The following is a 27004-nucleotide window of genomic DNA, read 5'->3' on the forward strand; positions in this document are numbered from 1 at the left end:
TCTGAAGGGTTCCCGTGGGAGTTTTTTTCAGAGTTTCAAAGCAGTAAAAAAAGGACTTCATATTGAGTGTCATTTTATCACACAGAAATCAGGGAGGTATCCTCAACATTTCTGCTCGCACACTTTCCCGGATAAACATACAAGAGCTTCTATCACCTCAATCTGCTTGAGATTCCCAGACAGTTCAGTTTCACACAAAGCTGCTGAGGCTTTGATTTCTCCTGGTGAAGCACATGTGAGCAAGACATGTCACCAGTATTGGATAGTATTCTTACCCCGTAAAAGGTTTAAGATTCTATCCCAGTGCACCCATATTTCTGTGATTTCTGGTAGGATTTTTAACTGAATACACTGATCAGTGTATATGGCATACTTATCCAACTGAAAAGCAAAAAGGACACTGGGGAAAAAGAAGGTATGTTCTCATCAACAACATATACCTTCTATCTTTTCAGGAGAATCAGGGAAGCTGATTAAAGGTAGTTTAAAGATTGATTCAGTTAAGTCGAGGGCAATCCTGGAAGGAAACCTCTTAAGGGCGTTAAATATCTTCAGTCTGCTGTGGAGGTTCCCCTTCCAGAAGGACATAGGCCATAAGTATACAACAAGAAATAAAATGAAAGTAATTAGGATAAAGCATATCCAAGAGGTAAAACTACCAAATCAAAGCCCAGACTGAGACAAATCTTTTAATTATGGCATTCGTTACCATGAGTAATCCCAGATCCTTCCTCCCAGCAGCTGTAAGACTCTATAACCATCACTGTTCCCAACTACCTTGATAAGTTGTTAGATTCATGCTGATTTTTGCACAGTTTCTGTCTTAGTCCCTTAAATAACATGCTGCTCTTATTTTTGCACATCTCTGGTGTTTGCTGCTATTTTCAAATATACATTACTGTAAAAATGTCCACAGCTGTATATTGATTATTTATTCTCCAGATGCACAGTATTATATTGTAAAAACTCTGTGGTGAATAGTATTTTATTTGTTTTCTTAAATCTGTCCTTATGCTGTTACTTGTATACAGTCTTTTTAAGGTCCACATTTGTGTGACCACTTTTGCTATAATATTTTGCTGCTGTAACACCACAATTTCACCATTGTGGAAAAATAATGGATTCTATTCTACTCTATTTAGATTTAGTTTTCAAGCAGAGCCTAGATTGCTATGTATTTTAAAATCTTGGTTTTAAACTAAAGGAGATAGTTTGCATTTTAACCCTAAAAGTTGCTATACAAATAGAATATTTCTTAATTCTCCTAGATAAATACCCAAAAGAGAAGCAGCTGTAACTAAATGGTAGTACTGAATACAGGTGCACACCAGTTTTTAAGTACATTTTTAAGCATCCATTTTCCATCTTCTAACACGCTTAATCCCAAGTGGGGTCGTGAGGGGTGCTGGTGCGTATTTCTAGCAGTCAATGGGCGAGAGGCGGTGTACACCCTGGACAGGTCGCCAGTCCATCGCAGGGCAACACAGAGACACACAGGACATACAACTATTCACACACACACTCACACCTAAGGAGAATTTAGAGAAGCCAATTAACCTAAAAGTCATGTTTCTGGACTGTGGGAGAACATGCAAACTCCATGCAGAAAGACCCTGGGCCAGGATTCAGACAAAACGTTCGATAGATATAAAGGCATGACTAAATGACATCATAGTTTTATCCAAAGCAGATTTTTACAGAACTTGTATTATTAGAGAAGAAACATGATGCAAGTGGAGAAACAATCCAGGGACGAATGTGTCATCAACTGAAAATAAAGTGTGAACTAGTTTTCACACATTGTGCACAACAAGCATTTGCCACAGTGCACATAGTAGGCACAGGCTGGGGCAGCAGAGAAATCTCTCACATCTCTCTCAGATCCTGAGAGCCAGGCACAGACATGGACTCATCAAACGACTTTTCGATTATGTTACGTAAGATGCTCCTACTTCTCCTGCTGCTACAACGGCATTTGTGGGTCAAGGAAGCCAACAGCAATGACACACAGCCTAGTTATCATTCACCGTTAAATCACTCATCATGTCTCCAGATCCCTGCATTTTAATATGCTGCCATCATCTACTCTGGCCCGGTTTGTAAAGTCGGTCAGCAGCACAAATGCAGAAGTGGTGTAGCAGCACCGACTGGTGGCAACTGCTAAGCATGGCATGTTTTTTTTCCCTTATTTGCCTGAGGCAGATTCTGCCAAATCAGGGTGAAAGGGAGAAGGTGTCATTCTATGGGGTAAAATTATGGATGTGTCACAGACAGAATGTGTCATGGCTTTAAGAAACACCTGCTTCTGTGAATTTAATAAAATAATTTATGTTCCCATGTTTTAATTTGTTGCAAATTTGTAGATTTTCTGCCGAGGTTCAAGAGGGGAAATATGTCATGAGCAGAATAACTGTGGACCTGTTTCCAATCCTCTGAGACCCATTATACATCTGAAGTGATTTATTTTTGTTTTCCTACAATTGATTGCTCTCTGCTTTACCAGGAATCCTAAATAATCCCTTGTCAATGCAAAAAAAAAAATATGCTGAAGTTTGATATTAGGATTTTTTGTGTATATATCAGTGTTTTTCTTTAGACTTTTTACTGGCCTCTGTGCGGTAACACCCACGCATGTCCTAATAGATTCCTCCTCTTTGGTCCATCAGAGTGTGCACTGCCTGTACTAAAGTGTGGCATGCTTTTCCCACTTTACCTTGTTTCCCCCCCTCCCCCTTGTTATTCGACCCCCTGTTCCCCCTCGCTGTCTCTGAGATTTGTACACTGCTGCCGTGGAAGGCCTTAAAAGCCTTAAAAGCTTCCACCGTAGGAGTTGAGTCTGGGCTGTCCATTTGACCCAGACTGCTTTTGGAACAACTCAACTGCAGTCGTTGAACTTTGGCTCTGCTGTGGAAAGAAAGCCTATGTCTGAATGCTGTAAAAATGAAAGGGCCCGAGCACACACACATAAAAACACACCAAGAAACATAGGGAACTTTTTGAAAGTCAAGCTTGGCTTTTAAAGCTCTGAGTTCTGAAAGACTGGCAGCCTGTTTCTAATCCCTTTCCCACTTTTTTGTTTCTCTTCCTTTCTCTCCTCCACCTCCCTCCTTTTCCTTCCTTCTCTACCTGTCTTTGTGTCTTGCAGGAGAATTCTGGGGAGATCTCATGCTCTTTTATTCCTCAAGGATGAAGCAGCAGTGAACCTTTGTGTTGAAGCAAGGTAAGCACTGATCATGGTGTCCCTAAAATAGAAATGTGCATGCAATATTTATCAGCTTTCACACTCAAATGCATATTTTTTATGTTCCCCGTTATTACACAAAGGGAATGCACTTTTGTTATATATTTAGTTGTATTCTTTTACAAAAAAAGTGGATTTAGACTGTAACGGATTAAATTATTCAATTTCTTTTGCTTAAAGCTGAAAACCATCAATCAGTCCTAACAATACAATTATAATCCTACACATTTACCATCCTTATTGATAATAATCTTGTCTATACAACCTATTATTGTTCAAAATACACTGAAAATAAGTGTTAGAATAAACACCTGTTACCTGCTTGGGTAGTTTTATATAGAGTTGCTCTTTAGAGAGCATCATAATCTAACAAAGTAATGATAGCTGGTTAGACAGACTATCTGTTTGCAACTCCCCAACAGTTGTTTGAAATCAGCAATACCCTGCAATTGACTGCTCAGACTTAGACAACTTTTATTCTGATTTTGTATACACAGACTGTATACAAAATTAAATTCCGTTTTGTACAGCTTTCATGACATTTATTTCATGAACTTTCTTGAAGTACAGTGATCAGATGTTAACAGGTGGCCTTTAGATCTTAAAATAGCAGATTAGTACTTTTCAAGATGAGCCTAAGGTGAACTTTCTGATTATTAAATATAAACTAATGCATTTTTTTCCTAAAATCCAGATCTGTTCACTATTTAAAATATTATGCCTTGATTTGTTTGTTAACAACCATAATCCAATGCCACCTGCTTTTTATTCTGCTACTTGTCTGCATGCTAGAGGCCTGTTTCACAAATATTGTTACTGCAAACAAATCTCATAATCCTGTGTTTGCATGTAAGGCAGATCATTTAACTTGACCCCTCCGTCTACCCTCAAGTGTTTGTATTTAACAAAACAATTGAAAATTTGACTGAACAGCTAGCATACAGGATTGAGTCAGTTTTGGGCCTATGATTAGTATTGAAGCTGCACATCAAATATAAATAATATGAGTTTAATTTAACTGTTTTATATGGGATGTATGTATATTTAAAAAATGATTTGCTGGTGGCCAGATAGTGGTGAAATCTAAAAATTAGTATACAAGTCCAATGTTGTGATGTTGTTTATCTGGAAATATGGCCCCAAGTTAAATTCTCTTATTTAATGTTTTCCCGGCTAAGAGTACAGAAAAGTGAGTAACATATTCTGTTTTTAAGTCAATTAATTCCTGGCTCTTTAGTGCAGTTTGAAAGTGTGAACCAAATGCACCAAAAATAAGACATTTTAAATTGTGTCTGGTCCAGGAGTACAAAAAATCTTGTGGACATGTTTGATCTGAGACGCCAACGAACGGGGTAGAAACACGGAGGAGGACTTTATTCTCAGGAACAGAGAGTGAATGAGGACGCTGTGGACAGGATTAAAGTTTAACCAAACATCCCCAGTCCCCAGGAGAGGCAAATCTGCTGCCGTCCGCAGTGGACAGCAAGAAAAGACATGCAAAGAGACAAGACAAGACGGAGCGGCAATCCCCAGCTGTCGTTAAAAACTGCTGCCTCTGATACATTATTGAATATGTGCCTCTTCAACGCATCGCTGAGCCTTCCTCTCGTGTTAGTGTTCAAGTTTGCATAGCGTCACCATGCTAAAAATAAAGCATTCGCTCATCCTTTTTCACTCTGCTAAAAAATGCAAAGGGTGCATGAGGCTGGTGTGTGTTTTTCTAAATGCAACTTTCCTCTTTGCCAGCATCAGAGCAACTTTGCCTTGATGCTGGCTGGAATTAGAGTTTGAGTTTTGCTCATATTTGCTACAAAAGCAACTGAAGAACAAAAACAAGAAAGACTTAGATTTGATTAAACTCTTTGAAAGTATTTTTGAATGAGGAGGATTTTGAGGCATGCCGATTGCTTCAGAGGGAGTCCTCTTTACTGTACTCAGAAGGCACAGGGGATTATATCGGAATCAAAAAGCAAGTTAAATATCAAATCTTAGTCTTTCTGATGCACAGCTCATTCTTTTTAATCTTTTGTAGAATTGATCTGTCCTTAGACTTTATGTTTGTGGAGTACCATGTTTTATCTACAGGTGGCAGCAGAGTAACATACCTAATAGAAGCTCACTGAAGCGGCCCCTTCTGAATAGATAGGACCTATATAGGCCGCCCATCTATTTTCCTTTCATTCCCATCACTGCATGTTTTTAACAAACTATTTTTGCAGGAAGGACAGAGAAAGCACCAGATGGTGTATATTTTCTGATGAGTATTGAATTGTCCAAACAGATCTGTTTCTTTTCTCTTATAGCTACCACTTTCAAACTTCAGTGTCAAGGATGAAACATGAGCAAAGGTATGCTTATCTTTTGTCTCTCTGGTCTGTGTGCAAAGACATTGAGGGAGCTGTTGTATGCAGTTAGGAGGTTTGGAGGCGTGCGTCTCCGTCCTCTGACTGATGTTGCAGTGACATGATCGGCTTGACTGCTAGTAGCTCTTTGTGAGGTTGCTATAGTGACTGAGGGTTGAGTGTTGGGGAGACCGGAGAGGAATCCGAGGGTGCAGAGGGGGCGGAATAGGAAATGAAGTGCCTGATGCCTCTGGCCTGTGACGCTCGTTTCTGTGTGTGTCTGTACATTTGTTAGAGAATGGATGTGATATGTGTTTATCTGCAGAGGGAATCCAGTTGTTGAGTGCCACTCACCTGTGTAATTGGTAAATTGATGAAGATAACTGAAAATGCACTCAGGCAGTGAGACAAAGGTAAAAACTCTGCCACTAAGGTGTAGAAAGTGTGATGGCGAATGTGTGGACTGAAGGTAAACCGGTTTGGACACACACACACAATATGTACCTCTATGCTTACAGGGACTTTCCATTAGTTTTTGATTGCTTAACCCAGAGCCTTTCCCTAGCCATTGCCAACATATAAACCTTAAACCCTAAAGCTTACCTAAACTCTATTCAGACCTTAGACTTAAACTTAACCCCCAACCCAATAAAAGAGCTTTTGCTCATGGAGACTCATTGACTTGTCCTCACAAGTACCTGTACTTGAGAGGACATGTCCCCACAAAGTAGCATGTACCTGGGAAGTTGGCTTTATTCTGTCCCCAGAAGCTTGGCAGAAAATGTATAACATCCCCGTGTCTCTTGTTGAAATTTAACTTAATCAGCAAAAAAATATTCAAATGACATATTAGAGAACTGTTTATATATATATATATATATATATATATATATATATATATATATATATATATATATATATATATATATATATATATATATATATATATATATATATATATATAAAAGAGAGAACAGTTTATTATTTGAAAGACTAGAATAAATAAATCTGATCAGAGCAAGACATTCAAGGAAAAATAGAAATTGTAACAGGGTTTTAACCAAAATTTTTCTTCTTTCTTAGTTGCTTCTTTGCTGATTGAGCCAACTCCTTTTTCTTTTAATCTTACCTCCTCCTTGGGAGGTGACGTTCATGTGTTCAAAGCACTTTTCCAATGGATATGTGCAAATAAAATACAGTTGTGCTTGAAAGTTTGAATACCCTCCCATTAATGAAAATGCTAAATTCCCAATCAAATAACACATAACTGAAATTTCTAATTTAGTCAATAAAAATAATTTAGTCAAAAAACAAAATTGTCCCAGATAAATCGAAGTACCTTGTTCATTAACAGTGAACCAACACACACAAACACACACACACACACACATATATATACATATATATATATATATATATATATATATATATATATATATATACAGGTGCTGGTCATAAAATTAGAATATCATGAAAAAGTAGATTGATTTCAGTAATTCCATTTAAAAAGTGAAACTTGTATATTATATTCATACATTACATACAAACTCATATATTTCAGATGTTTATTTTGTTTAATTTTGATGATTACAAATGACAACAAATGAAAATCTCAAATTCATCATATCAGAAAATTAGAATATTGTGAAAAGGTTCAAAATTGATGGCCCCTGGTGCCACACTCTAATCAGCTAATTAACTCAAACCACCTGCAAAAGCCTTTAAATGGTCTTTCAGTCTAGTTCTATAGGCTACACAATCATGGGGAAGACTGCTGACTTGACAGTTGTCCAAAAGACGACCATCGACACCTTGCACAAGGAGGGCAAGACACAAAAGGTCATCGCTAAAGAGGCTGGCTGTTCACAGAGCTCAGTGTCCAAGCACATTAATAGAGAGGCGAAGGGAAGGAAAAGATGTGGTCGAAAAAAGTGTACAAGCAAGAGAGATAACCGCACCCTGGAGAGGATTGTGAAACAAAACCCATTCAAAAATGTGGGGGAGATTCACAAAGAGTGGACTGCAGCTGGAGTGAGTGCTTCAAGAACCACCACACACAGACGTATGAAAGACATGGGTTTCTGCTGTCGCATTCCTTGTGTCAAGCCACTCTTGAACCACAGACAGCGTCAGAAGCGTCTTGCCTGGGCTAAAGAGAAACAGGACTGGACTGCTGGTGAGTGGTCCAAAGTCATGTTCTCTGATGAAAGTAAATTTTGCATTTCCTTTGGAAATCAAGGTCCCAGAGTCTGGAGGAAAAGAAGAGAGGCACTTCATCCACGTTGCTTGAAGTCCAGTGTAAAGTTTCCACAGTCAGTGATGGTTTGGGGTGCCATGTCATCTGCTGGTGTTGGTCCATTGTGTTTTCTGAGGTCCAGGGTCAACGCAGCCACATACCAGGAAGTTTTAGAGCACTTCATGCTTCCTGCAGCTGACCAACTTTTTGGAGATGCAGATTTCATTTTCCAACAGGACTTGGCACCTGCACACAGTGCCAAAGCTACCAGTACCTGGTTGAAGGACCATGGTATCCCTGTTCTTAATTGGCCAGCAAACTCTCCTGACCTTAACCCCATAGAAAATCTATGCGGTATTGTGAAGAAGAAGATGCAATACACCAGACCCAACAATTCAGAAGAGCTAAAAGCCACTATTAGAGCAACCTGGGCTATCATAACACCTGAGCAGTGCCACAGACTGATCGACTCCATGCCACGCCGCATTGCTGCAGTAATACAGGCCAAAGGAGGCCCAACTAAATACTGAGTGCTGTACATGCTCATACTTTTCATGTTCATACTTTTCAGTTGGCCAACATTTCTATAAATCCTTTGTTTTTATTGGTCTTCAGTAATATTCTAATTTTCTGATATGATGAATTTGAGATTTTCATTTGTTGTCATTTGTAATCATCAAAATTAAACAAAATAAACATCTGAAATATATGAGTTTGTATGTAATGTATGAATATAATATACAAGTTTCACTTTTTAAATGGAATTACTGAAATCAATCTACTTTTTCATGATATTCTAATTTTATGACCAGCACCTGTATATATATAGCCTGGGTGCCATTCCGAACTTAGTCCCGCCCACAAGGTTTGAGTTCGGGGAAGTTCGGTCTGGCTCTGCTCCATAGTAGCGCGAGTATTAAAGCCCACTGTCAGGCGATCCAATCAAATTGTCAGGGCGGGCTTTATACGATGATGGACAGATGATCAAGAGTAACGTTATCAACCACGTGACCAATGCGCGCTTGGGTGACAACAATAATGGCTGCCGCTGGAGAGTTTGGGTGAGTAGATTCTGCTATTAGGTCTATTCTAGAAGATATCGACAGCAAATTAATTTTAAAAGAGGAACAGAGAAACGCGATCAAGTCTCATCTTCTTATTCTAGGCGTGAAACTGCACGCTTTGATTTTTGTGGACAACAACTATGCCTCGCTTAAGATACGTCACGCACTCCGTTGCTCTTATTGGTTGTAGGTCTATCCAATTGAGTGCAGAGGCATTTTTTTTCCTGGTTCGTTCAAAACACGCCCCATAATCACAGCTCTATGGAGCAGTATCAGACTCATATTCTGACTAGAATTGAGTCGGACTACGTCAGGCTAGTATCTATATATATATATATATATATAGGATGTTACGCAAGGAACATATATAACAGCTGATGGGCTTATAAAACATGTATCTATTGCTGCAAATTTCAGCGTTCAGTAACAGATTTAAGCATAGCACATCTCTACATTGAAATAGATAGGCAAAAACCTTAAAAAAAGTAAACATTCTATAATGTTTACATATACATTTGCAATAACGTACTTTAACTGTAATATGCAATTACCTTCCACGGCACTTTAATTTAGATAGCTTCTGTCCAAACTTTATTTATTCATATTAAAGACCCATCTGTATATATGCTATTGTACATAACTGTAAAAACCCTTTTTATAGTAATATCCACCTGTATATTATATTTGGTACATATCCGGCTATAAATTTAGTTCATAACACTAGTTATCTATGTATTATATTCATCTATTAGTTAGATTCTGTTTATAATGCTATTCATCTCTATACTTATTCAGTAGAAACCCATGTCCTGTATTTATGGAACCATTATTTATCCTGCTCTTGCTGCTATTGCGCTTCTGGTTAGACATAAACTGCATTTCGTTGCCTTCGTACCTGTACCTGTGTAATGACAATAAAGTTGAATCTAATCTAATCTAATCTAATGATGCCAAAGCAATAAAATTTCTAACATATTTATGATTACTAAGCTTAACTGTCTTCTCCTAGTAAATGCTAACACCTTTAGATATTTTACCTGGCTAGATGATACCAGATGCCAAACAGCATTTTTTGTTAGTTTTTAATTGTGAATGTCATGGCTAACAGAACTATCCACTTTATAGGGACTAAAAAAAGAATCATATCAGCATGACATGGTATAGTGTTGAATCCTCCAAATCCTCAGAGATGGTCCATATGCTCTCGGGTTAATACTTGAGATCACCAGCCTAATTAGGCCGATAATCTAAATTACCATCCTGACAGAGTTTACATTGGATTAACTATAGATCATATTTCAAACATAATCATTTATGTTTTTTATTCTTATTTTCTTAATCTACAGCAAAGTCAACTTTAAATTAGCATCAGGACTTCCTAAAAAAAACTAGCCACCAAAAGAGGCACATTAAAATAGTGTACATCTACTTTAAAGAAAAGCACAAACATATACTTCATAGCACAGATTACACTTTAGGTGCTTTTACAAACTTATTTCAAGTAAATAAACTGTCCTTGTTCTAACACAACCCCAAGCACTTTCTTTTGTCACTGCAGCTTTTCAGCTCATGAAAAGGTTCAGGAATGTTAATAAATCTGGCAATGATGTACCTGAACAGACCAAGGTAGGAGTGAAAGCATGCCCACACATGGGTCACCTGCATCATCCTCTTGATTCCACCTCACAATGAAAGCAAAGCAGTGAACCTTGAATGATGCCTTTCTCCTTTGTGTTTAGACTCTTACCAAAGCCTTGGGAATAGAGCCTCATATACGAGACAGCTCTGCAGCTTCCCACTCATCAAATATGGATTAAATTCCACTTGGACCAAAATGCCTAAACAGTATCACAGGTGCTTTCCGGTCTTTCATTTTTATGCTGTACCAATTCAGCTGCCTGATCTAACTCTCCCTCATCCCACTCCTTTCCTTTGTGTACACAAGTTGGTAGGGATGAGTCAGTCACAATTCTGTATCTAGTTAAACTGATATATTTTTTTAGTTTGTCAAGAAAGAAAGAGTAATGAAGTAAAACTATTTGTGTGACTATTTAACAATGAGTCAGTGAAGGTGACTACTAATCTGACACTTTGAGCACTTGGTGTTTTCCCCGCTGTGGATTCAGTGAGCACAAACAGGACAGACACCAATACGTACTTAGACACAGGTTTGAGTGCTTATTTTATGTATACATCACTCAGGCTTAACATTACAGCCTATAACTCTAGTGATCTCTTATTCATGGTATCTGTAAGTAGGTAGGAGCTATTAGGCAGCCAGTAATCAATGTGTCACTTTGTCAATTTAGATCATACAATGTGAAAAATGGGTAATAGTATGGACAAGGGGAGTTTAACAAACCCAAGCTATGCTACCTGGAGGCCTGGCTTAGAGCATCTCCTAAACTCCAGCCCTTGCACATAGATAATAGCTTCAGTAGCTCAGATTATAGAAGAACATAATGCTGCTTCTAACTTAAAGGTGTCAGACTAAATTGCAGTTTTCTGCGTATATGGCTCCTTGTCTGCAGACCTGTCAGGGTGCTCATACTGACTGACTCCCTTCAGCCACAGCAGAAGAATGGGGGCCTATTCTGATCAATTATGTTCTCTTTAACATTAGATATACATGACAATGCCTTGTGTGTTACCATGAACACATGGTAACATGTTGCTCTATGGTAAAAAATACACAAGCAGATAAAAAAAAGCAGTCTAGGTGTAATGGTTTACTAATTGGTGTGCTTTGAAACCTTGGATCCTGCCATCATTTGGATTCCCCATGACTAAATCAAATAAAGGATATCTGAGATGTGCTTGACAAACAAGTCTGATCCGTACCTTAGATGATCCACCTTGCAACACAGTATTTCAACAAGTACTGCGGGCATCCAGATGACAGTAATCTAGTCGAATCCATGCAGAATGTCATCAGGTTATCTAGAATCAGCATTTGGGCTTCCCTGACTTATTTCAAGACTCTTTTTATAGTCCTCAGATGTCATGGAATATATTGAGAACCCTCAATTGTCCTCTGTGATCATTGACTTTAAATCTTTATAAGAAAAAATCAACAACCACTCCTTTTAAAATTTTTTTCAGGTCTTTGTTGTGCCAAATCTACAGAGCTAATTATTGGATATTAACAGACTGTTGGTGACCTTAGTATAGATGCTCTCAGGTGTTGTACACACATTGAACATTGACATGTACTTGTTCCATGTACCAGGCAAGAAATCTTATGTTTAAACTGGAGCCATTTGCAGGTGGTTAAGAATGAGCTACTTCATCGTTAAACATATGTTCTAGAATAAAAAAATGGTAAAGTGGAAAGCTTTAAAGAAATTAATTCAACTTGTAAATGCTTGAACCTACAGAAGGACGAAAAGATTGAAATTGAGCTCTTTTGGGCGTGCTTTGGTGGCGCAGTGATTAGCGCACATAACCCATATATGAAGGCGTTAGTCCTCAATGCGGGCAACTCTGTTTCGAATCCAGCCCATTTTACATATATACCAAAGGACTTGTAGCCATGACTAATTTGCCATTGCTGCAAGGATCTTTCAAAAAAACTATTTGGGTAAATGATTTAAAGATTTCCATTTTTTTTCCCTTGGGTTTCATAGCTGGATGATACTGTAATCAAAAGCAAAAATTCTACCCCCAAAAGGCAAAATGAAAAGTGCTTCTGACTGGGCCATTCAACATTCAGACTTAAATCTGATGCTGTGGCATCTTGAACTTAAAAATTACAAATTACAAATTCTTCCCAAAATAAAACTCTTCTTCAATAAATTAGGTAGGTAAAATTTGTCCATAGTGATTGTGAAAAGGCAGCCCTCCCTTTTCACAAATGCCACAGAACAGCACGCTACAAGGTAGCTGGCTAACGTCACACACACCTGCACACACCTCCATACACAAGCGCACACACGCAAATCTGAGACTTTCACTCGCGGAGCCGGCAACCGCATGTGAGAGCTCTTTGTCACGCCAACACTCCAAAAACTTTCAGTACTTATCTGAGTGACCAGCCATCGCAGCGTTCGGTGAGGTACCCGCCGATATCGCTCCATAATCCCATACCGCTCCAGTTTCCACACATTGCGCGCACAAACACAAACGCACACACACTTCCTGGTCCGACAACTTCTCCTCCCCTGGGAAACACGAACTGTGGGTAGGGGAATAATTTATGTCTCATTCAGCCAATCAGAGGCTTTGATTACCTGACGGGGTGAAACTGAGTGTTTGATGCATTTAAAATGCTATTTTTAGGTGTAATGTTGATGTAATGAGAAATGTGTTTCATTGAATGTATGCATAGAGTAATGTGGTTAATGTAGATTGCTTAGGCATGTAATTTAACAGTGAAAATGAAGTAGTGCATTGTTTCAGCTGTACCTTTTTTTTTCTTGCATAGTGGTCTCATCCAATCAGTCAGTGATTTAGTCCAGTAGGCATGCAATTTGCCAATTATGTCTGTTTGTATAAAAACCCTACTTTTTCCTCAGTTTGTGGGTTGGAGGCTAGGAGAAAGGTTGGTGCCTGAGACTGTCGTGTTCAAAAGAGGTATTGCTCTCTGTGCTTAGATTTATGGTTAGTTATTATTTTGAACAACCATCGTGTTGATTTTGTTTATGTTTTGGAAAGTCTTTTTGTTACTGCACTTTTTGGTTAGAGCACTGTAAATAAATATACACCACGTCATTTGCACTGGACCTCCTTGTTGAGCACTTTCATTCCATTTGGTGGCCATCCTGCAGTGAAACCTGAGCCAGAGGGCTCACCAGTTTCACATTTGGTGTAAGAAGTGGGGTCGTGGCGCCGACACGAAAGTCAACAAGAAAGAAGTGCAAGCAGAGTGAGATGGCTTACAGGAAGTTGAAGAAGACCAACCCCCTGGGTCCAGGTGAGGAAGAGGTCGAAGGAGCCATAGGAGGAGAGCAACAGACACAACCTGATGACGACGACAGGCTGCAAGAAGCACTCAACCTTTCAGACCTGTACAGCCTACTGCAACAGTCCATGCGGACGCAGGAGAAAGAGAGGGAGAAACAAGAGCAGCGGTGGCGCAACATTCAAGTTCAACTGGGTAACGTCCGTGATGAGCTGGAGGACCATCGCAGGAGTTCCAGGGAAGGGCAGCAGCAGCAGCAGCCAGATGGAGCAAAGCCAGCGACCCTCCCAGCAGCGGCGGCTCATCCAGCGGCAGCGACCCTCCCAGCAGCGGCGGCGCATCCAGCGGCAGCGACCCTCCCAGCAGCGGCGGCGCATCCAGCGGCAGCGACCCTCCCAGCAGCGGCGGCGCATCCAGCGGCAGCGACCCTCCCAGCAGCGGCGGCGCATCCAGCGGCAGCAGCCCTCATGACAGTAGCAGCAGCACCGGCACATCCAGTGGCAGCAACCCTCCAAGCAGCACCGGCAGCAGGGTATCCAGCACCACCACCAGCCCCATGGATGCCAGCGGCAGGCCCATCGATCCTGTTTCCTGATCCAGCAGCACCAGCGGCAGCAACGTGGACCAGAGCAGCAGTGCCGAAGCTTGAGGACAGCGATGATGTGGAGCAATACATGACCACCTTTGAACGTCTAGCCACAGCCTACAGGTGGCCCTTAGCCCAGTGGGCTACATTCCTTGTACCGTACCTGTCTGGCAAAGCTCGGGCTGCATACGTCGCCATGGATCCTTATGAAGCCGTGGACTACTTCAAGGTGAAGAATGCCATCTTAGCCAAATATGAGATAAACGCCGAAAGCTACCGAACACGGTTCAGGGAGCCGAACATTCAATCTGGTGAGACGCCGAAAGAATTCTACAACCGGCTGAAGGACTTGTACCAAAAATGGATTCGCCCAGCGGAGCACACTGTGGAAGAAATCGGTGAAGTGCTCATTCTGGAACAATTCTTGCGCTCACTCTCCCCGGAGGTAAGAGTGTGGGTCAAAGAGCACAACCCCAGCACAGGCCTGAAGGCCGCAGAGCTCGTGGATGGTTACCTGTCAGCCCGCCGCGGACCGAAGGACTTCAGATTCCAAGGCCCCAACAGAGCATCTCAACCGTCGAAGGGTAAGTCTGTGGGATATGGGAGTGGAGTTGGTCCTGGTCCAGGGAGTGGTACACAGAGTAGGGGCCCAAGCACTAGACATTACACGCCTCAACACCCCTCTCAGCCTAGACCTACTGACACATCCACAACACACAATACACCTGCTAACACACAGGCTGTATGTCATTATTGTGGTAAGCCAGGTCACTGGGCTAGAGTTTGTCCTCTGAAGAAGGTTAGGGGTGCTACTTGCAGTATGGTTTCTGTGCCTAGACCTATGACTGATGCTGTGTATGCTGACAGTGTGCCAGTAATGGGTGTGATTGTGAATGATAAACCGGCAAGGGCTCTCCTGGACACAGGCAGCACCCACACTTTGGTGCAACCTCACCTGGTTCAGCAGCCTGAAGCTTTGACTGGCGAGAAACTGCGAGTAGTGTGTGTGAATGGTGATGTCCATGAATACCCCATAGCACTTGTGTCTGTTAAAGTGCAAGATCAGATGTTCAGGTTAGAAGCCGGGGTTGTTAAAGGCTTGAATTATCCTGTGGTCTTAGGTCAGGATGTGGTGATTCTGCCAGACCTGGTGCAGGCTTCTCTCCCACTGAGTTGCGTTGCAACCAGGGCACAGGCTAAAAAGGCGCAGGAGTTGTTACGAGAAATGCCATACAGTGGAGAAGATTTTGGTTCCCCTGTAAAAATGAGAGACAGGAAGACACGCCGACAGCGTAGGCATGACAAACTAGTTGGCACAGTCAAAGTCATGTCTGGTGAAGAGCTAGCGGCAGTTCCTGATGCAGGGAAGGAGATGTGGCAAGTTCCTGATGATCTGAAAGAATTGCAAAACCAAGATGTTTCACTGAAGGAGCTGTTTGACCAAGTTGTTGAAGTGGATGGTGTGGGCACAGGCCAGGAAAAGACATTGCTGGGTGAATTTTACTTTGTGCGTGATGGCTTGCTGTATCATCAGCCTGAAGGTGGCAGTGCAGAGCAGCTGGTAATACCGACCTGTCTAAGACAGAAGATTTTGTGTTTGGGTCATGACATTCCTTGGTCGGCACATTTGGGAAGTGTGAAAACTTTGCAGAGGATTTCAGCCAGATTCTTCTGGCCAGGGTTGTATACTGATGTGCAAAAACACTGCAAAACATGCCCCACATGCCAGCTTTACAGCAAACACAAAGTCAGGCCATATCCACTTCAGCCGTTGCCAGTGATAGATGTCCCATTCACCCGAATAGGTATGGACATTGTAGGACCTTTAGAGCGCACACAATCAGGCCACCAGTACATTTTGGTAATCTGTGATTACGCCACACGTTATCCTGAAGTGTTCCCCTTACGCAAGGTTACGGCTAGAGCCATTGCCCCTGCACTATTACAGTTATTCTCAAGGGTGGGAATTCCCCAGGAAATACTGACTGATCAGGGAACAGCTTTCCTTTCAAACACCTTAAAGCAGGTTTATGGGTTGTTGGGTATTAGTGCGATCAGGACCACTCCCTACCACCCCCAGACAGATGGACTTGTTGAGAGGTACAATCAGACACTGAAAGGCATGCTGAGGAAATTTGTGTCTGCCAACGGCAAAGATTGGGACCGCTGGCTGCCGTACCTGATGTTTGCCTACCGTGAGGTACCTCAAGCATCCACGGGGTTCTCGCCGTTCGAACTCCTGTACGGCAGACATGTGCGCGTACCCCTTGACCTGCTGAAGGATGCCTGGGAGTCGCCCAAGGCCACCACCTCCAACGTGATCTCCTACGTCATTGCCATGAGGGACAGGATGGAGGAGATGGCCAGCCTCGTTCGAGACAACCTCCAGAGTGCCCAGGTGACCCAGACCACCTGGTACGACCGGAGTGCACGACAGAGAACCTTCCAGCCTGGCCAGAAAGTCCTCCTTCTCCTGCCCACTGAAGAGAATAAGTTGCTGGCGAGGTGGCAGGGTCCTTACAGCATCAGCAGACAGTTGGGGCCTACCACCTATGAGCTGGAGATGCCAGAGAGGAGGAAGAAGCGGCAAGCGTTCCACGTCAACCTCCTGAAAGAGTGGAATGAAAGGGAGGCACCACCTAGTCCACAGCTGTTGGTGCAGGCCGTGAAGGAAGAGGAGGACACCCCTGAGCAATTCTTCCCGACCGAACAGCCAGCTGGGACATTGGACTTGTCCCATCTAACCCGTCAGCAGCAGCAAGAGATACAGGCCATTGTTCCTGAAGGCCTGCTCAGTGACCAGCCGGGGTACACACCAGTGGCAGAGCACCCCATCCGTCTGAAAGACTCTACACCCGCCAGACAACGGATGTACAGAGTTCCAGAGCGCCTGTTACCTGCTCTCCGGGAGGAGCTTTAGGTCATGCAGAGACTGGGGGTGATTGAGCATTCGGAGAGTGCCTGGAGCAGCCCAGTGGTCCTTGTGCCGAAGAAGGACGGCACAATGCGCTTCTGCATTGACTTCCGCCAGGTGAACGCTCAGTCACACTTCGACGCCTACCCCATGCCCCGACTTGAAGACCTCATAGAGCGTCTGGGAGGCGCCCAGTACATTACCACGCTGGACCTTAGCAAGGGGTACTGGCAGGTTCCCCTGGCAAAAGAAGCAAGACCCTACACCGCCTTCAGGACACCCCAGGGCCTCTTTCAATTCACGGTGATGCCCTTCGTCCTGCAGGGGGCGCCTGCAACGTTCCAGCGCCTGATGGACCGGGTGCTGGACGGCACCGGCGCCTTCGCGGGTGCTTATCTTGATGACATCATCATCTACAGCAGCAGTTGGGCGGAGCATGTGCAGCACCTGGCCGAGGTGTTGCGCCGCATTCACCAAGCAGGGTTGACCATCCAGCCCAACAAGTGTGCCTTTGTTCAGCAAGAGGTGCGCTACCTGGGGCACATTGTTGGACGCGGAGTCATCAAGCCTCAACAAGACAAGCTCCAGGCAATCCGGGACTGCCCGCGGCCAGAGACCAAGAAGGGGGTCCGCTCTTTCTTGGGGCTCGCAGGGTGGTACCGGAGATTCGTCCCCAACTTTGCCACCAGAGCAGCCCCTCTCACCAATCTCACCAGGAAGTCTGGCTCAGTCCGAGTCAGGTGGGAGGACCAGCATGAAACGGCCTTCAACGACCTGAAGGAGGCCCTCTGCAGCGGGCCAGTACTGCAGAGTCCAGACTTCAAGCAGCCGATGACCGTCCAGACAGACGCCTCCGGTGTTGGTCTGGGGGCCGTGCTCCTTCAAGGTGAAGGAGATCAGCAGCGACCTGTGGCTTACATAAGCCGCAAACTTTTTCCAAGAGAGACAAGGTACTCTGCTGTTGAATTGGAGTGCCTTGCTGTGAAATGGGCCCTGGAGTCCTTTCGTTACTATCTCTTGGGTCGACAGTTTGTTTTAGAGACTGACCACCGGGCCTTGAAGTGGCTCGGGCAGATGAAAGACACCAATACCCGCATCACCCGTTGGTTTTTGGCCTTGCAGCCATACAGTTTCCAGGTCCGCTATCGGGCGGGCACGCAGAATGCAGTGGCGGATTATCTGTCTCGCCACCCAAGTGGCGAGCCTCCAGAGGAAGGGGGAAATGTGAAAAGGCAGCCCTCCCTTTTCACAAATGCCACAGAACAGCAAGCTACAAGGTAGCTGGCTAACGTCACACACACCTGCACACACCTCCATACACAAGCGCACACACGCAAATCTGAGACTTTCACTCGCGGAGCCGGCAACCGCATGTGAGAGCTCTTTGTCACGCCAACACTCCAAAAACTTTCAGTACTTATCTGAGTGACCAGCCATCGCAGCGTTCGGTGAGGTACCCGCCGATATCGCTCCATAATCCCATACCGCTCCAGTTTCCACACATTGCGCACACAAACACAAACGCACACACACTTCCTGGTCCGACAACTTCTCCTCCCCTGGGAAACACGAACTGTGGGTAGGGGAATAATTTATGTCTCATTCAGCCAATCAGAGGCTTTGATTACCTGACGGGGTGAAACTGAGTGTTTGATGCATTTAAAATGCTATTTTTAGGTGTAATGTTGATGTAATGAGAAATGTGTTTCATTGAATGTATGCATACAGTAATGTGGTTAATGTAGATTGCTTAGGCATGTAATTTAACAGTGAAAATGAAGTAGTGCATTGTTTCAGCTGTACCTTTTTTTTTCTTGCATAGTGGTCTCATCCAATCAGTCAGTGATTTAGTCCAGTAGGCATGCAATTTGCCAATTATGTCTGTTTGTATAAAAACCCTACTTTTTCCTCAGTTTGTGGGTTGGAGGCTAGGAGAAAGGTTGGTGCCTGAGACTGTCGTGTTCAAAAGAGGTATTGCTCTCTGTGCTTAGATTTATGGTTAGTTATTATTTTGAACAACCATCGTGTTGATTTTGTTTATGTTTTGGAAAGTCTTTTTGTTACTGCACTTTTTGGTTAGAGCACTGTAAATAAATATACACCACGTCATTTGCACTGGACCTCCTTGTTGAGCGCTTTCATTCCATTTGGTGGCCATCCTGCAGTGAAACCTGAGCCAGAGGGCTCACCAGTTTCACAGTGATGTTTAAAGCTTGTCAGACTGATAGCAGGCACTCAAATTTACAACATATCAAAAACAGAAGAAATCTCAAACGATATTTAGGGAACTTTTGTTAAAGCTGAAGTCTGTAGGTTTTAAAAAATCACTTTTTTGTCATATTGGCTAAAACTGTCCCTATGCCCAGACAGCAGTACATGTGATATGTAACCTGTGAAAAAAACTGCTTCAATTGGTCCCGCCTACTGCCTGTATTGCAATCTGGAAAGAATATTTCGGGATGAGACAAAACAACCAATCACAGCCAGAGGAGCGTCTGATGGAGTGTCAATCACAGCTCACACACGCTGAATCCCGCCCCCTCCCTCTCACCGCTGAACCTGCCGCAGCGCCCGGCTGCCGCAGTCAGGAGGACGCGCGTGGAAGTCATCGCGGAGCGACAGCCACCAGCGAAAGAGAAACTGCCCTTACTGCCCCTGCCGACAACTGCTTACACGGCAAAGACTTCAAAAAAGAAGATGTCAATGGAAGAGAAAAAAGAAAAAAAGAAAGAACTAGCCGCGCAGATGCTGTGAGAGGGGTGGAGCTTGGAGGTGGGGCATGAGTGAAGCAGAGAATGTGGGGGAGTGGCGTGAAACCTGTTTCTCTTCAAATTTTCAGTCGAAGTCTGCTCTCTTCTCAATGTAACAGACTGCAGCTTTAAGCTTTGATTTCTTTAAAGTAAAAATGTCACAAAAGAAAAAGGAATTAAAAATTCATAAAAAAAAATAACAAGGCAAACAAACAAAATAAAACAAACAAAAAAATGCTGGATTATTCAAGAAAAAATGTCACCAAAAATCTATTAAGGCAACTGGACATGAAGGACTCTTGTTTGAGGACAACAACGTCCATCATCTGGCCGAGGAAGAAAGATGGTTTGAGAGAGGGGTTAAGGAAGCCATCTTTGGTAATCTGGAAAATCTAACACACAACAGAGAATGGTAGTCTTAGGCATAAGCTGTTACCTACTTACACAGCACTTTTAGGAACAATACCAAGAAGATTCACCTCTCACCTGGCTTCACCTGATCATACTGTAGTTCAGTCAGGCATATGACCAAAACCAATCTGACGAGGAAGATAACAACCCATCAGAACCCCTAACGACCATTTACCCCCCATGTAATCTCCATTGCTCAACCAATAGGAGTGATCAGAGCCACCTTTTGTTCCCCCTAATTCTTTTTTTTTTTACACCTAATGTTTCTGTACATTAATCTCAGGGCTCCCCACCACCAGTTAGAACTGAAGAGCCCTTTTAGATGAGAGAGAAAATGTCTTCTTATAAACTTCACGTCCAGTTGCCTAAACTGAACTTTTCAAGCTTGCCCATGACCTGGATAACTGCGAATCTTCACAGATATGTGACCAAAAGTTAGGCAAATGCTAGATGAGGGACATGGCACAACTAATTTAGTTAGTGTCCCCTCATGAGTTACCTGAGGTGAACTTTTTTATGTAACAAATTCAAAGCAATCCTCACACTCAGCTGCCAATACAAAGCAAAGAAATTCTTGTGCATGTCAGCATGGATCTCTACAGTGTGCAGTCTGCTGTGTATAACAGTCATTTTGAGAGAAATAATATGCTATGCCATACAGGGATGGCTTCACACAGGGATTACACTTAGATGATTCCTCAATAGAGAATTTAGTCCCGGGTAGCCGAACTTAATCCGTGGCTGTGGGAGCAGACCAAAGTAATGTAGAGCCAAGGCCAGATATGACAAAGAACAGAACACTGCCAGATAAGTTCCTACAGGGACAGGGTCGAGCTTCTCTTGACAGCTTTTCCCGAATCTCTCTGCTCTCACTTACACATTCCTAAGTAAACGTTTGTCCTCTTTCCTATCTTCCTGACTCGTGCTCAGTGCCTGTGTCTCAGTTGTGAGAAATAGAATGTGTGCCTGCTTGCTCTCTCTGAGTGCTATCGCTTCGTTAGCGCTGCAGATTTCTAGGTCAGCTTTAGCCTTGTTCCCACTGTTTCATATGCTGTAATTACCCTCACGTGAGTCACGTCTGATAATTAGGATGGCCCAAGCACGACTCAGCAATACTCACGTACTTGCACACATGAGACACACATACACACCCATCAGTCATTAGTGGAGAGCTTACCATCCAGTACAGCACTAATGGGATTAACGTTGCTGAGGGCTTCACTCGTCAACCTCTTACTCCTCTCTCTGCTCGCTATCAAGAGCGGTTCTTAAACGCGGGAATGGCTAAGTCGTTCCATTAAGTGCCCTGGTGTCCTTTTGGGCTGAAAACCCAAGATCATGAAAGCACAATGTCAATGGTTTGACTACATGTGCCCCCCCCCCCCCCCCATCGGTGATCCTGTGTGCATACTTAGGCACAACTTTTATAATAATTATTTTACTTACATTAAAACTTGTGTTGCAACATAAGTAAAATCTGTTAAGTCCAGGTATAAAGTAGTCCTTTGTTGGAAATGTCTCTGTACATTAACCAATTTGGTGTCAATAAAAAAGAAAATTTTAAAAGAACAGGACATTTCTAAGTTATGGAAACACGACATTCAACCTAACCTGCAATCAAGTTTAAATAATTCTTATCCCTGACAAGAGCAATCCAAAATCATTCGACTGATTCACAGAAAAGAAAACGAAAAAAAAGACAAAAATGAAATTATTAAAAGGATTTCAACTACTGAACAGTTCTTTTGTTATTCTAAGAATTGCAAGAGTAAGCATAGCTGTAATACAGAAAGGGTCTGTGGCTTAGTTTTTTAAGTTAGGAACCTACTTTACATAGCACTTGCATATCTCCATACTCCATACCTTTATTAGTAAGGATGTTAATTGAAATTTTGTCAAGGTACGACTAGGGCTGTAACAATATATACAGCTCATGAAATAAGGTGATGTCCATTATTAGGCTTGAAAGGATGAGACAGAATAGAGGGAACAGGGTTTGAATATAAGGAATAATATTTATTACCGGTATCTATTTAAACTGAAGAAGGCAGGTTGCACTCAGCATTTAATTGACCATTGTCCACGTACTACCACCAGCTTTAGCTTGGTTCTGTTCAGCTCTGAAATATTGGTTGTGAAAATATTATTTGTGTTTTTGACACATTTGTGTTAAATAGAATGGTCCGGTTCATGTTTGATTTGTTGGATTTTGAACTAAACATGGTCAAATGCAGTCCTGGCTGCAAAACAGAAATATTAACTAGTCTAGACTTTCAGTTTAATGTTGAACAAAAAACATACTTTAATGCTATTTTTTGTGTATTTGGTGATGAAGGCTTTTCCTATCTATATTCTCAATGCTCATATTAAATGTTATTTTGTTACCATTTGCTGTTTTCTAGAAGTAAACAGAATTCTGTCGAATAGATGAAAATTGGGTGCTACTAGAGTTTCTCAGACCAGAGATGGGAAATGTGGAGTTAACAAGTCATCTCCATGTCATGTATTTGTTCTACCCTACCCTAGCGCCAATTCACAGCACATGTCATCTCAATACACTTTACAGTTCACAGATCATAGTTACATTAATTCCAAGTTTTCTATCTAAGGAAAACCAGTTGATTGCAATGACTCATTGACTTGAAGGCAATCTCTCACACTAAGCATGCTTGTAGCGAGTGGAGAGGAAAATCTCCCCTTTAACATGAGAAACCTCCAGCAGAACCAGGCCCAGTGTGAGCGGCCATCTGCCGAGGCCCACTGGGGTTCAGGGAGACAGAAGAGATACAAAAGGGAACTTTAAAACATGTCCCCCTCCAGGAAACACACAGCCAGGCAGACGAGCTCTGAGCCTGTTCCCTTGGGAGAGGATGAAAAGAGCACATCCAGACACTCACAGTCAGAGAAACAGGACTACACTGAAAAACAGGCCAATCTCAAACACCTATAAACAAAGGTGTTGATGGCAGCAGCACGGCTGATATTTCTCTCCAGGATGGTGTCACAGCCAACAAACAACCCTGCTGCTCCAACACTTATTCCTGTCTTCAGATTAAAATACACAGAAATAGATACGAATGTGGGTCCTTTATAAAGCACGCATATTTAGGATCTGCTATAAGCAGCATGTACCTGTAGGTTCTAAAACAATACATTTGACTTTGGTTAGTGTAAATATGAATATGGAGAAAAGATGTAAGTTGTTTTGTAAATATTTATATATATTTTTTTGTAAAGTTGAGGTTTAAATGGTACAAATTTGTGCTATCAATAAAACAGGTAAAACTTTAAAAAGTGTGAGTTAGTGGTGGTTGACTCTAAGCCCAAGTGTAATTTGTTTCTGCTCTTAAAGTGATGTCCTGGCATATCGTAGCACACAATTCAATATGAGATCCGGACAGTCCTGATTCAACATCCAGGTAAACATTTGCTGGTTGTCAGTGAAAGACAGTTAGCTCTCAGTTCTCCCTCATAAAGAATCGTAGCCCCCACTTCTAATGATGCGAGTAAAATTATCTGAAAACACCTTGACCTGGATTTTTGTTGTACATTTACTGTAGTGGTTACTTCTGTGCTCAAGGTGTCCCATGATTAATTTGCTTCTGCATAGAAGCATTTAAACAAAGGGAAGGATTTGATTTTAATTATAAAGAAACATTAAAGGTGTCATAAAAAGATTATAGGGTGTTTGGTGCAGGTCCTTAAGGTCTCTGAATAGGGTGTGTAACATAGATTTGGCTAAAAATGGCATATTTGCTGTTCTATGTGCCCTAATGTCAGCCTTGTTAAAAGCCCTAGAGTGAAACAACAGGTTTTCTTCCTTTCATGATATGCCCATTAATATGTACATGAACTGTGCGCTGATTGGTTGGTTTACAACGAGCGAAGCTGCTGAGCAAAAATGCATCATAGACAACAACAACAAGCACTCACTCACTGAAACATCGAAATTGTTGATATGGTAGGGTGACCAGACGTCCCCTTTTCCCAGACATGTCCTACTTTTCATACCTAAAAAAATGTCTGGGGGGAATTTCAAAATTGTCAGGGATTTTGGTTGACTACAGCGCAGCACGTAGTTAAAACACACGGGCATTCGAACCGAGCTGTGAGCTCCTCCGGGATTCCCGGACCAGCCCAGGAGCTCACGGCTCAGTTCGAATGCCCGGTCCCGTCTAGTCAGCCCCCCAACCAAATAACGCAACACCCCCGAGTTTACGCCAACTTGGGGCTTTGTTTGGATTTGCCCGTTTTATGTTGAAAGTTTGGAATTGTGAGGTTTGCAGAGAAAGGAGGTGTCAGTGGGGTTTGAACTTCTCTGTACATGCATTTCACCCACTGAACTATGGTTATTCATCTATGACAATGTGAACTCAGTTTTGCATTCTATGACCCCTTTAAGCTCAATAAAACAGAGGAAGGGGTAACCATTTACCATACCTGAACTGATTGTAGCAAAGAAACACGGAAAAGAAAGCCAGCATTTTACAAAATACAATCTCAGGCTGTTGTTTAACCTCAGGCACATCTGGTAAAACAAGGCAACTGAATCTTTTCCCATAGCCAGAAGCAATGTGGTGACCCTCATTGTCTCGCTGCTGACATGTGAATTATCTCTCCCAGGGAGGACCCTGCAGACAATTACAAGTGAGGGGATTGATTTTAATCATTGTACGCAATGTGGAGGACCACAATTTCTGACCAACAGGATTGTCAGTAGAAAAAATATTTCATTTTTTTCTCATTGAACCTTGTTCTAACCTTTTATAACAGTGCTGTTAATGCTAGATGCTGTGTTTTTTCTGTTATATTTAACTAAAAGGAAAAGTGAATTCTCCACAACAATCAAGCTTATTGCTCGAGTTAATGATGTTTTTGTGATTTTTGTGATGTCTGTCAGCACCCTCTGGTCAGGTTCTATCAAAAAAAAAAGCACAAAAAAAAGGTCCTCAAGAGCAAATCATGAGAGCAAAGACTAAGCATATCAATGACGATGAGGTTTCTATCTATTTGATCAAAGGGTGCTTTTATAGGATGCTTTGGTTTATCCCCAATTTCAGCAGACTCTGGAAAAAAAAAACTCATGTCCTTTCAGGTGTTATGTTTACAGCTGTGCCGGAACTGATAAATACCCCTGACTACTGCAGAATCATTTGACGCCGGAATGAATGCCCAGCCAGCAACCGCAGGTCAAAAAACATGCTGTTCTGGAGCCAGAAATACCTTCAGGGACAGAAAGACATATGCAGCAATAATCACCAACTCCTCACCAGTGTTGGCCCTTTTCTCCCAACATCACTGCACCCATTTCAACAGATCATTTAGAAGCAATATTACCCACAGCTACCCAGTTGTCACCGTGTGTTTTCTCTGGATGGAAAAGGTAATGGAGATGTAGGCTGCGAAATGAGTGGTACAATGGAGAGGAGAGCACAGATGGAGGGCTGTAGCTGCACTCTGTGGTACAGTAGGGCACAACATGTGTGGGGGACAAGGCAAAGAGAGCTGTAATTTTAAAAACCGTCCGTCACAAGCACAAACATAAATCTAGACACACTTACAGAAAGACACACACAGATGCACACACAGGCATTGGATTACCATGGGGATTATGGAGGCATAGCTGTAAAACAGGCAGAGACAGATCAGTGTCATACTTCACAGACTCTCTTGCGGACGTGCAAACACACACTCCCACCTATTCAGGTCTTGCTATGTGTACTGAAGTCCATGTGTGGACTCTCGTGACTTTTATTGATTTTTCATCATTTTCAACCTTCTCTATACCTAACCCTGACAGTGGCCCTATACCTCATCATTACCAGTGCATACCTAACCCTACCCTTAACCTAGACTCAATGCACCCTATCCTGCACCAAACTGTTCGCAAAAAAAGAAGTAAGGGCCAGCGAAATGTCCTCATTTTGGTAGAAACGGTCATAGAATTGATGGTGAAATCAGGAAATGGTCCTCACTCTGATGCCAAGACTGGTGCGCACTCACACACACACGTGCTTTGTGTGTACAGTAATATGGATTTATTTTGGGACAGATGGTATGATGACTTTCATGTCATGATTGAACATTGTTCAAGTCTGAATAGGAAGACCGTTTAATACAGCAGCAAAGGAGCTTTACTGATCATTATTGACCTGGAACATCATGAGCTGAAGGTCATAGAGATTTCATGAAGGAGCTGTACACATTCATCTGTTTTCTGACCTCCTGGTTTAGAATACATATGCAGTTTGAAAGTTTGCTATATGTATTGTTTTATGAAGGATCCTAAAAACGCATATAAAAACGCCTGTTTAAAAGTTCCAAACACCATCATCCATACAAAAAGTGGCCGGCTTTTCTTTTTTAGCACCAATTTTGATCATTCTGAGGAGCAGAACGGAAGGTGTTTCTAACTAAATTGATGGCCCTCACCGCGCTCTTCTCATTATACCAGATCTGTTAAAGCTTGCTGCTATGACCAGGCTCACATTACCATCTATAATGCCTGAAGGACTATATCTTCCATATTGTAATGTAGCATGTGGCAAACACATACATTT

General features: G+C 42.4%; 1 protein-coding gene across 18 annotated transcripts in view; it reads left to right on the forward strand.

The window, feature by feature from the left end:
• The window catches only part of LOC119786788 (receptor-type tyrosine-protein phosphatase delta-like), a 295024-nt gene that overhangs the window by 109091 nt on the left and 158929 nt on the right, over positions 1-27004 (forward strand). For all 18 annotated transcript variants that reach the window (XM_038290329.1, XM_038290332.1, XM_038290335.1 and 15 more), the window contains exons 4-5: positions 3146-3220; positions 5545-5589. The gene's annotated coding sequence lies outside the window, so the exon portion shown is untranslated. The remainder of the gene's footprint in view (positions 1-3145; positions 3221-5544; positions 5590-27004) is intronic.

This window comes from Cyprinodon tularosa, unplaced genomic scaffold (genome assembly GCF_016077235.1).
Source record: "Cyprinodon tularosa strain WSP-4 unplaced genomic scaffold, ASM1607723v1 ctg279, whole genome shotgun sequence".
NCBI classification, from domain to species: Eukaryota; Metazoa; Chordata; class Actinopteri; order Cyprinodontiformes; family Cyprinodontidae; genus Cyprinodon; species Cyprinodon tularosa.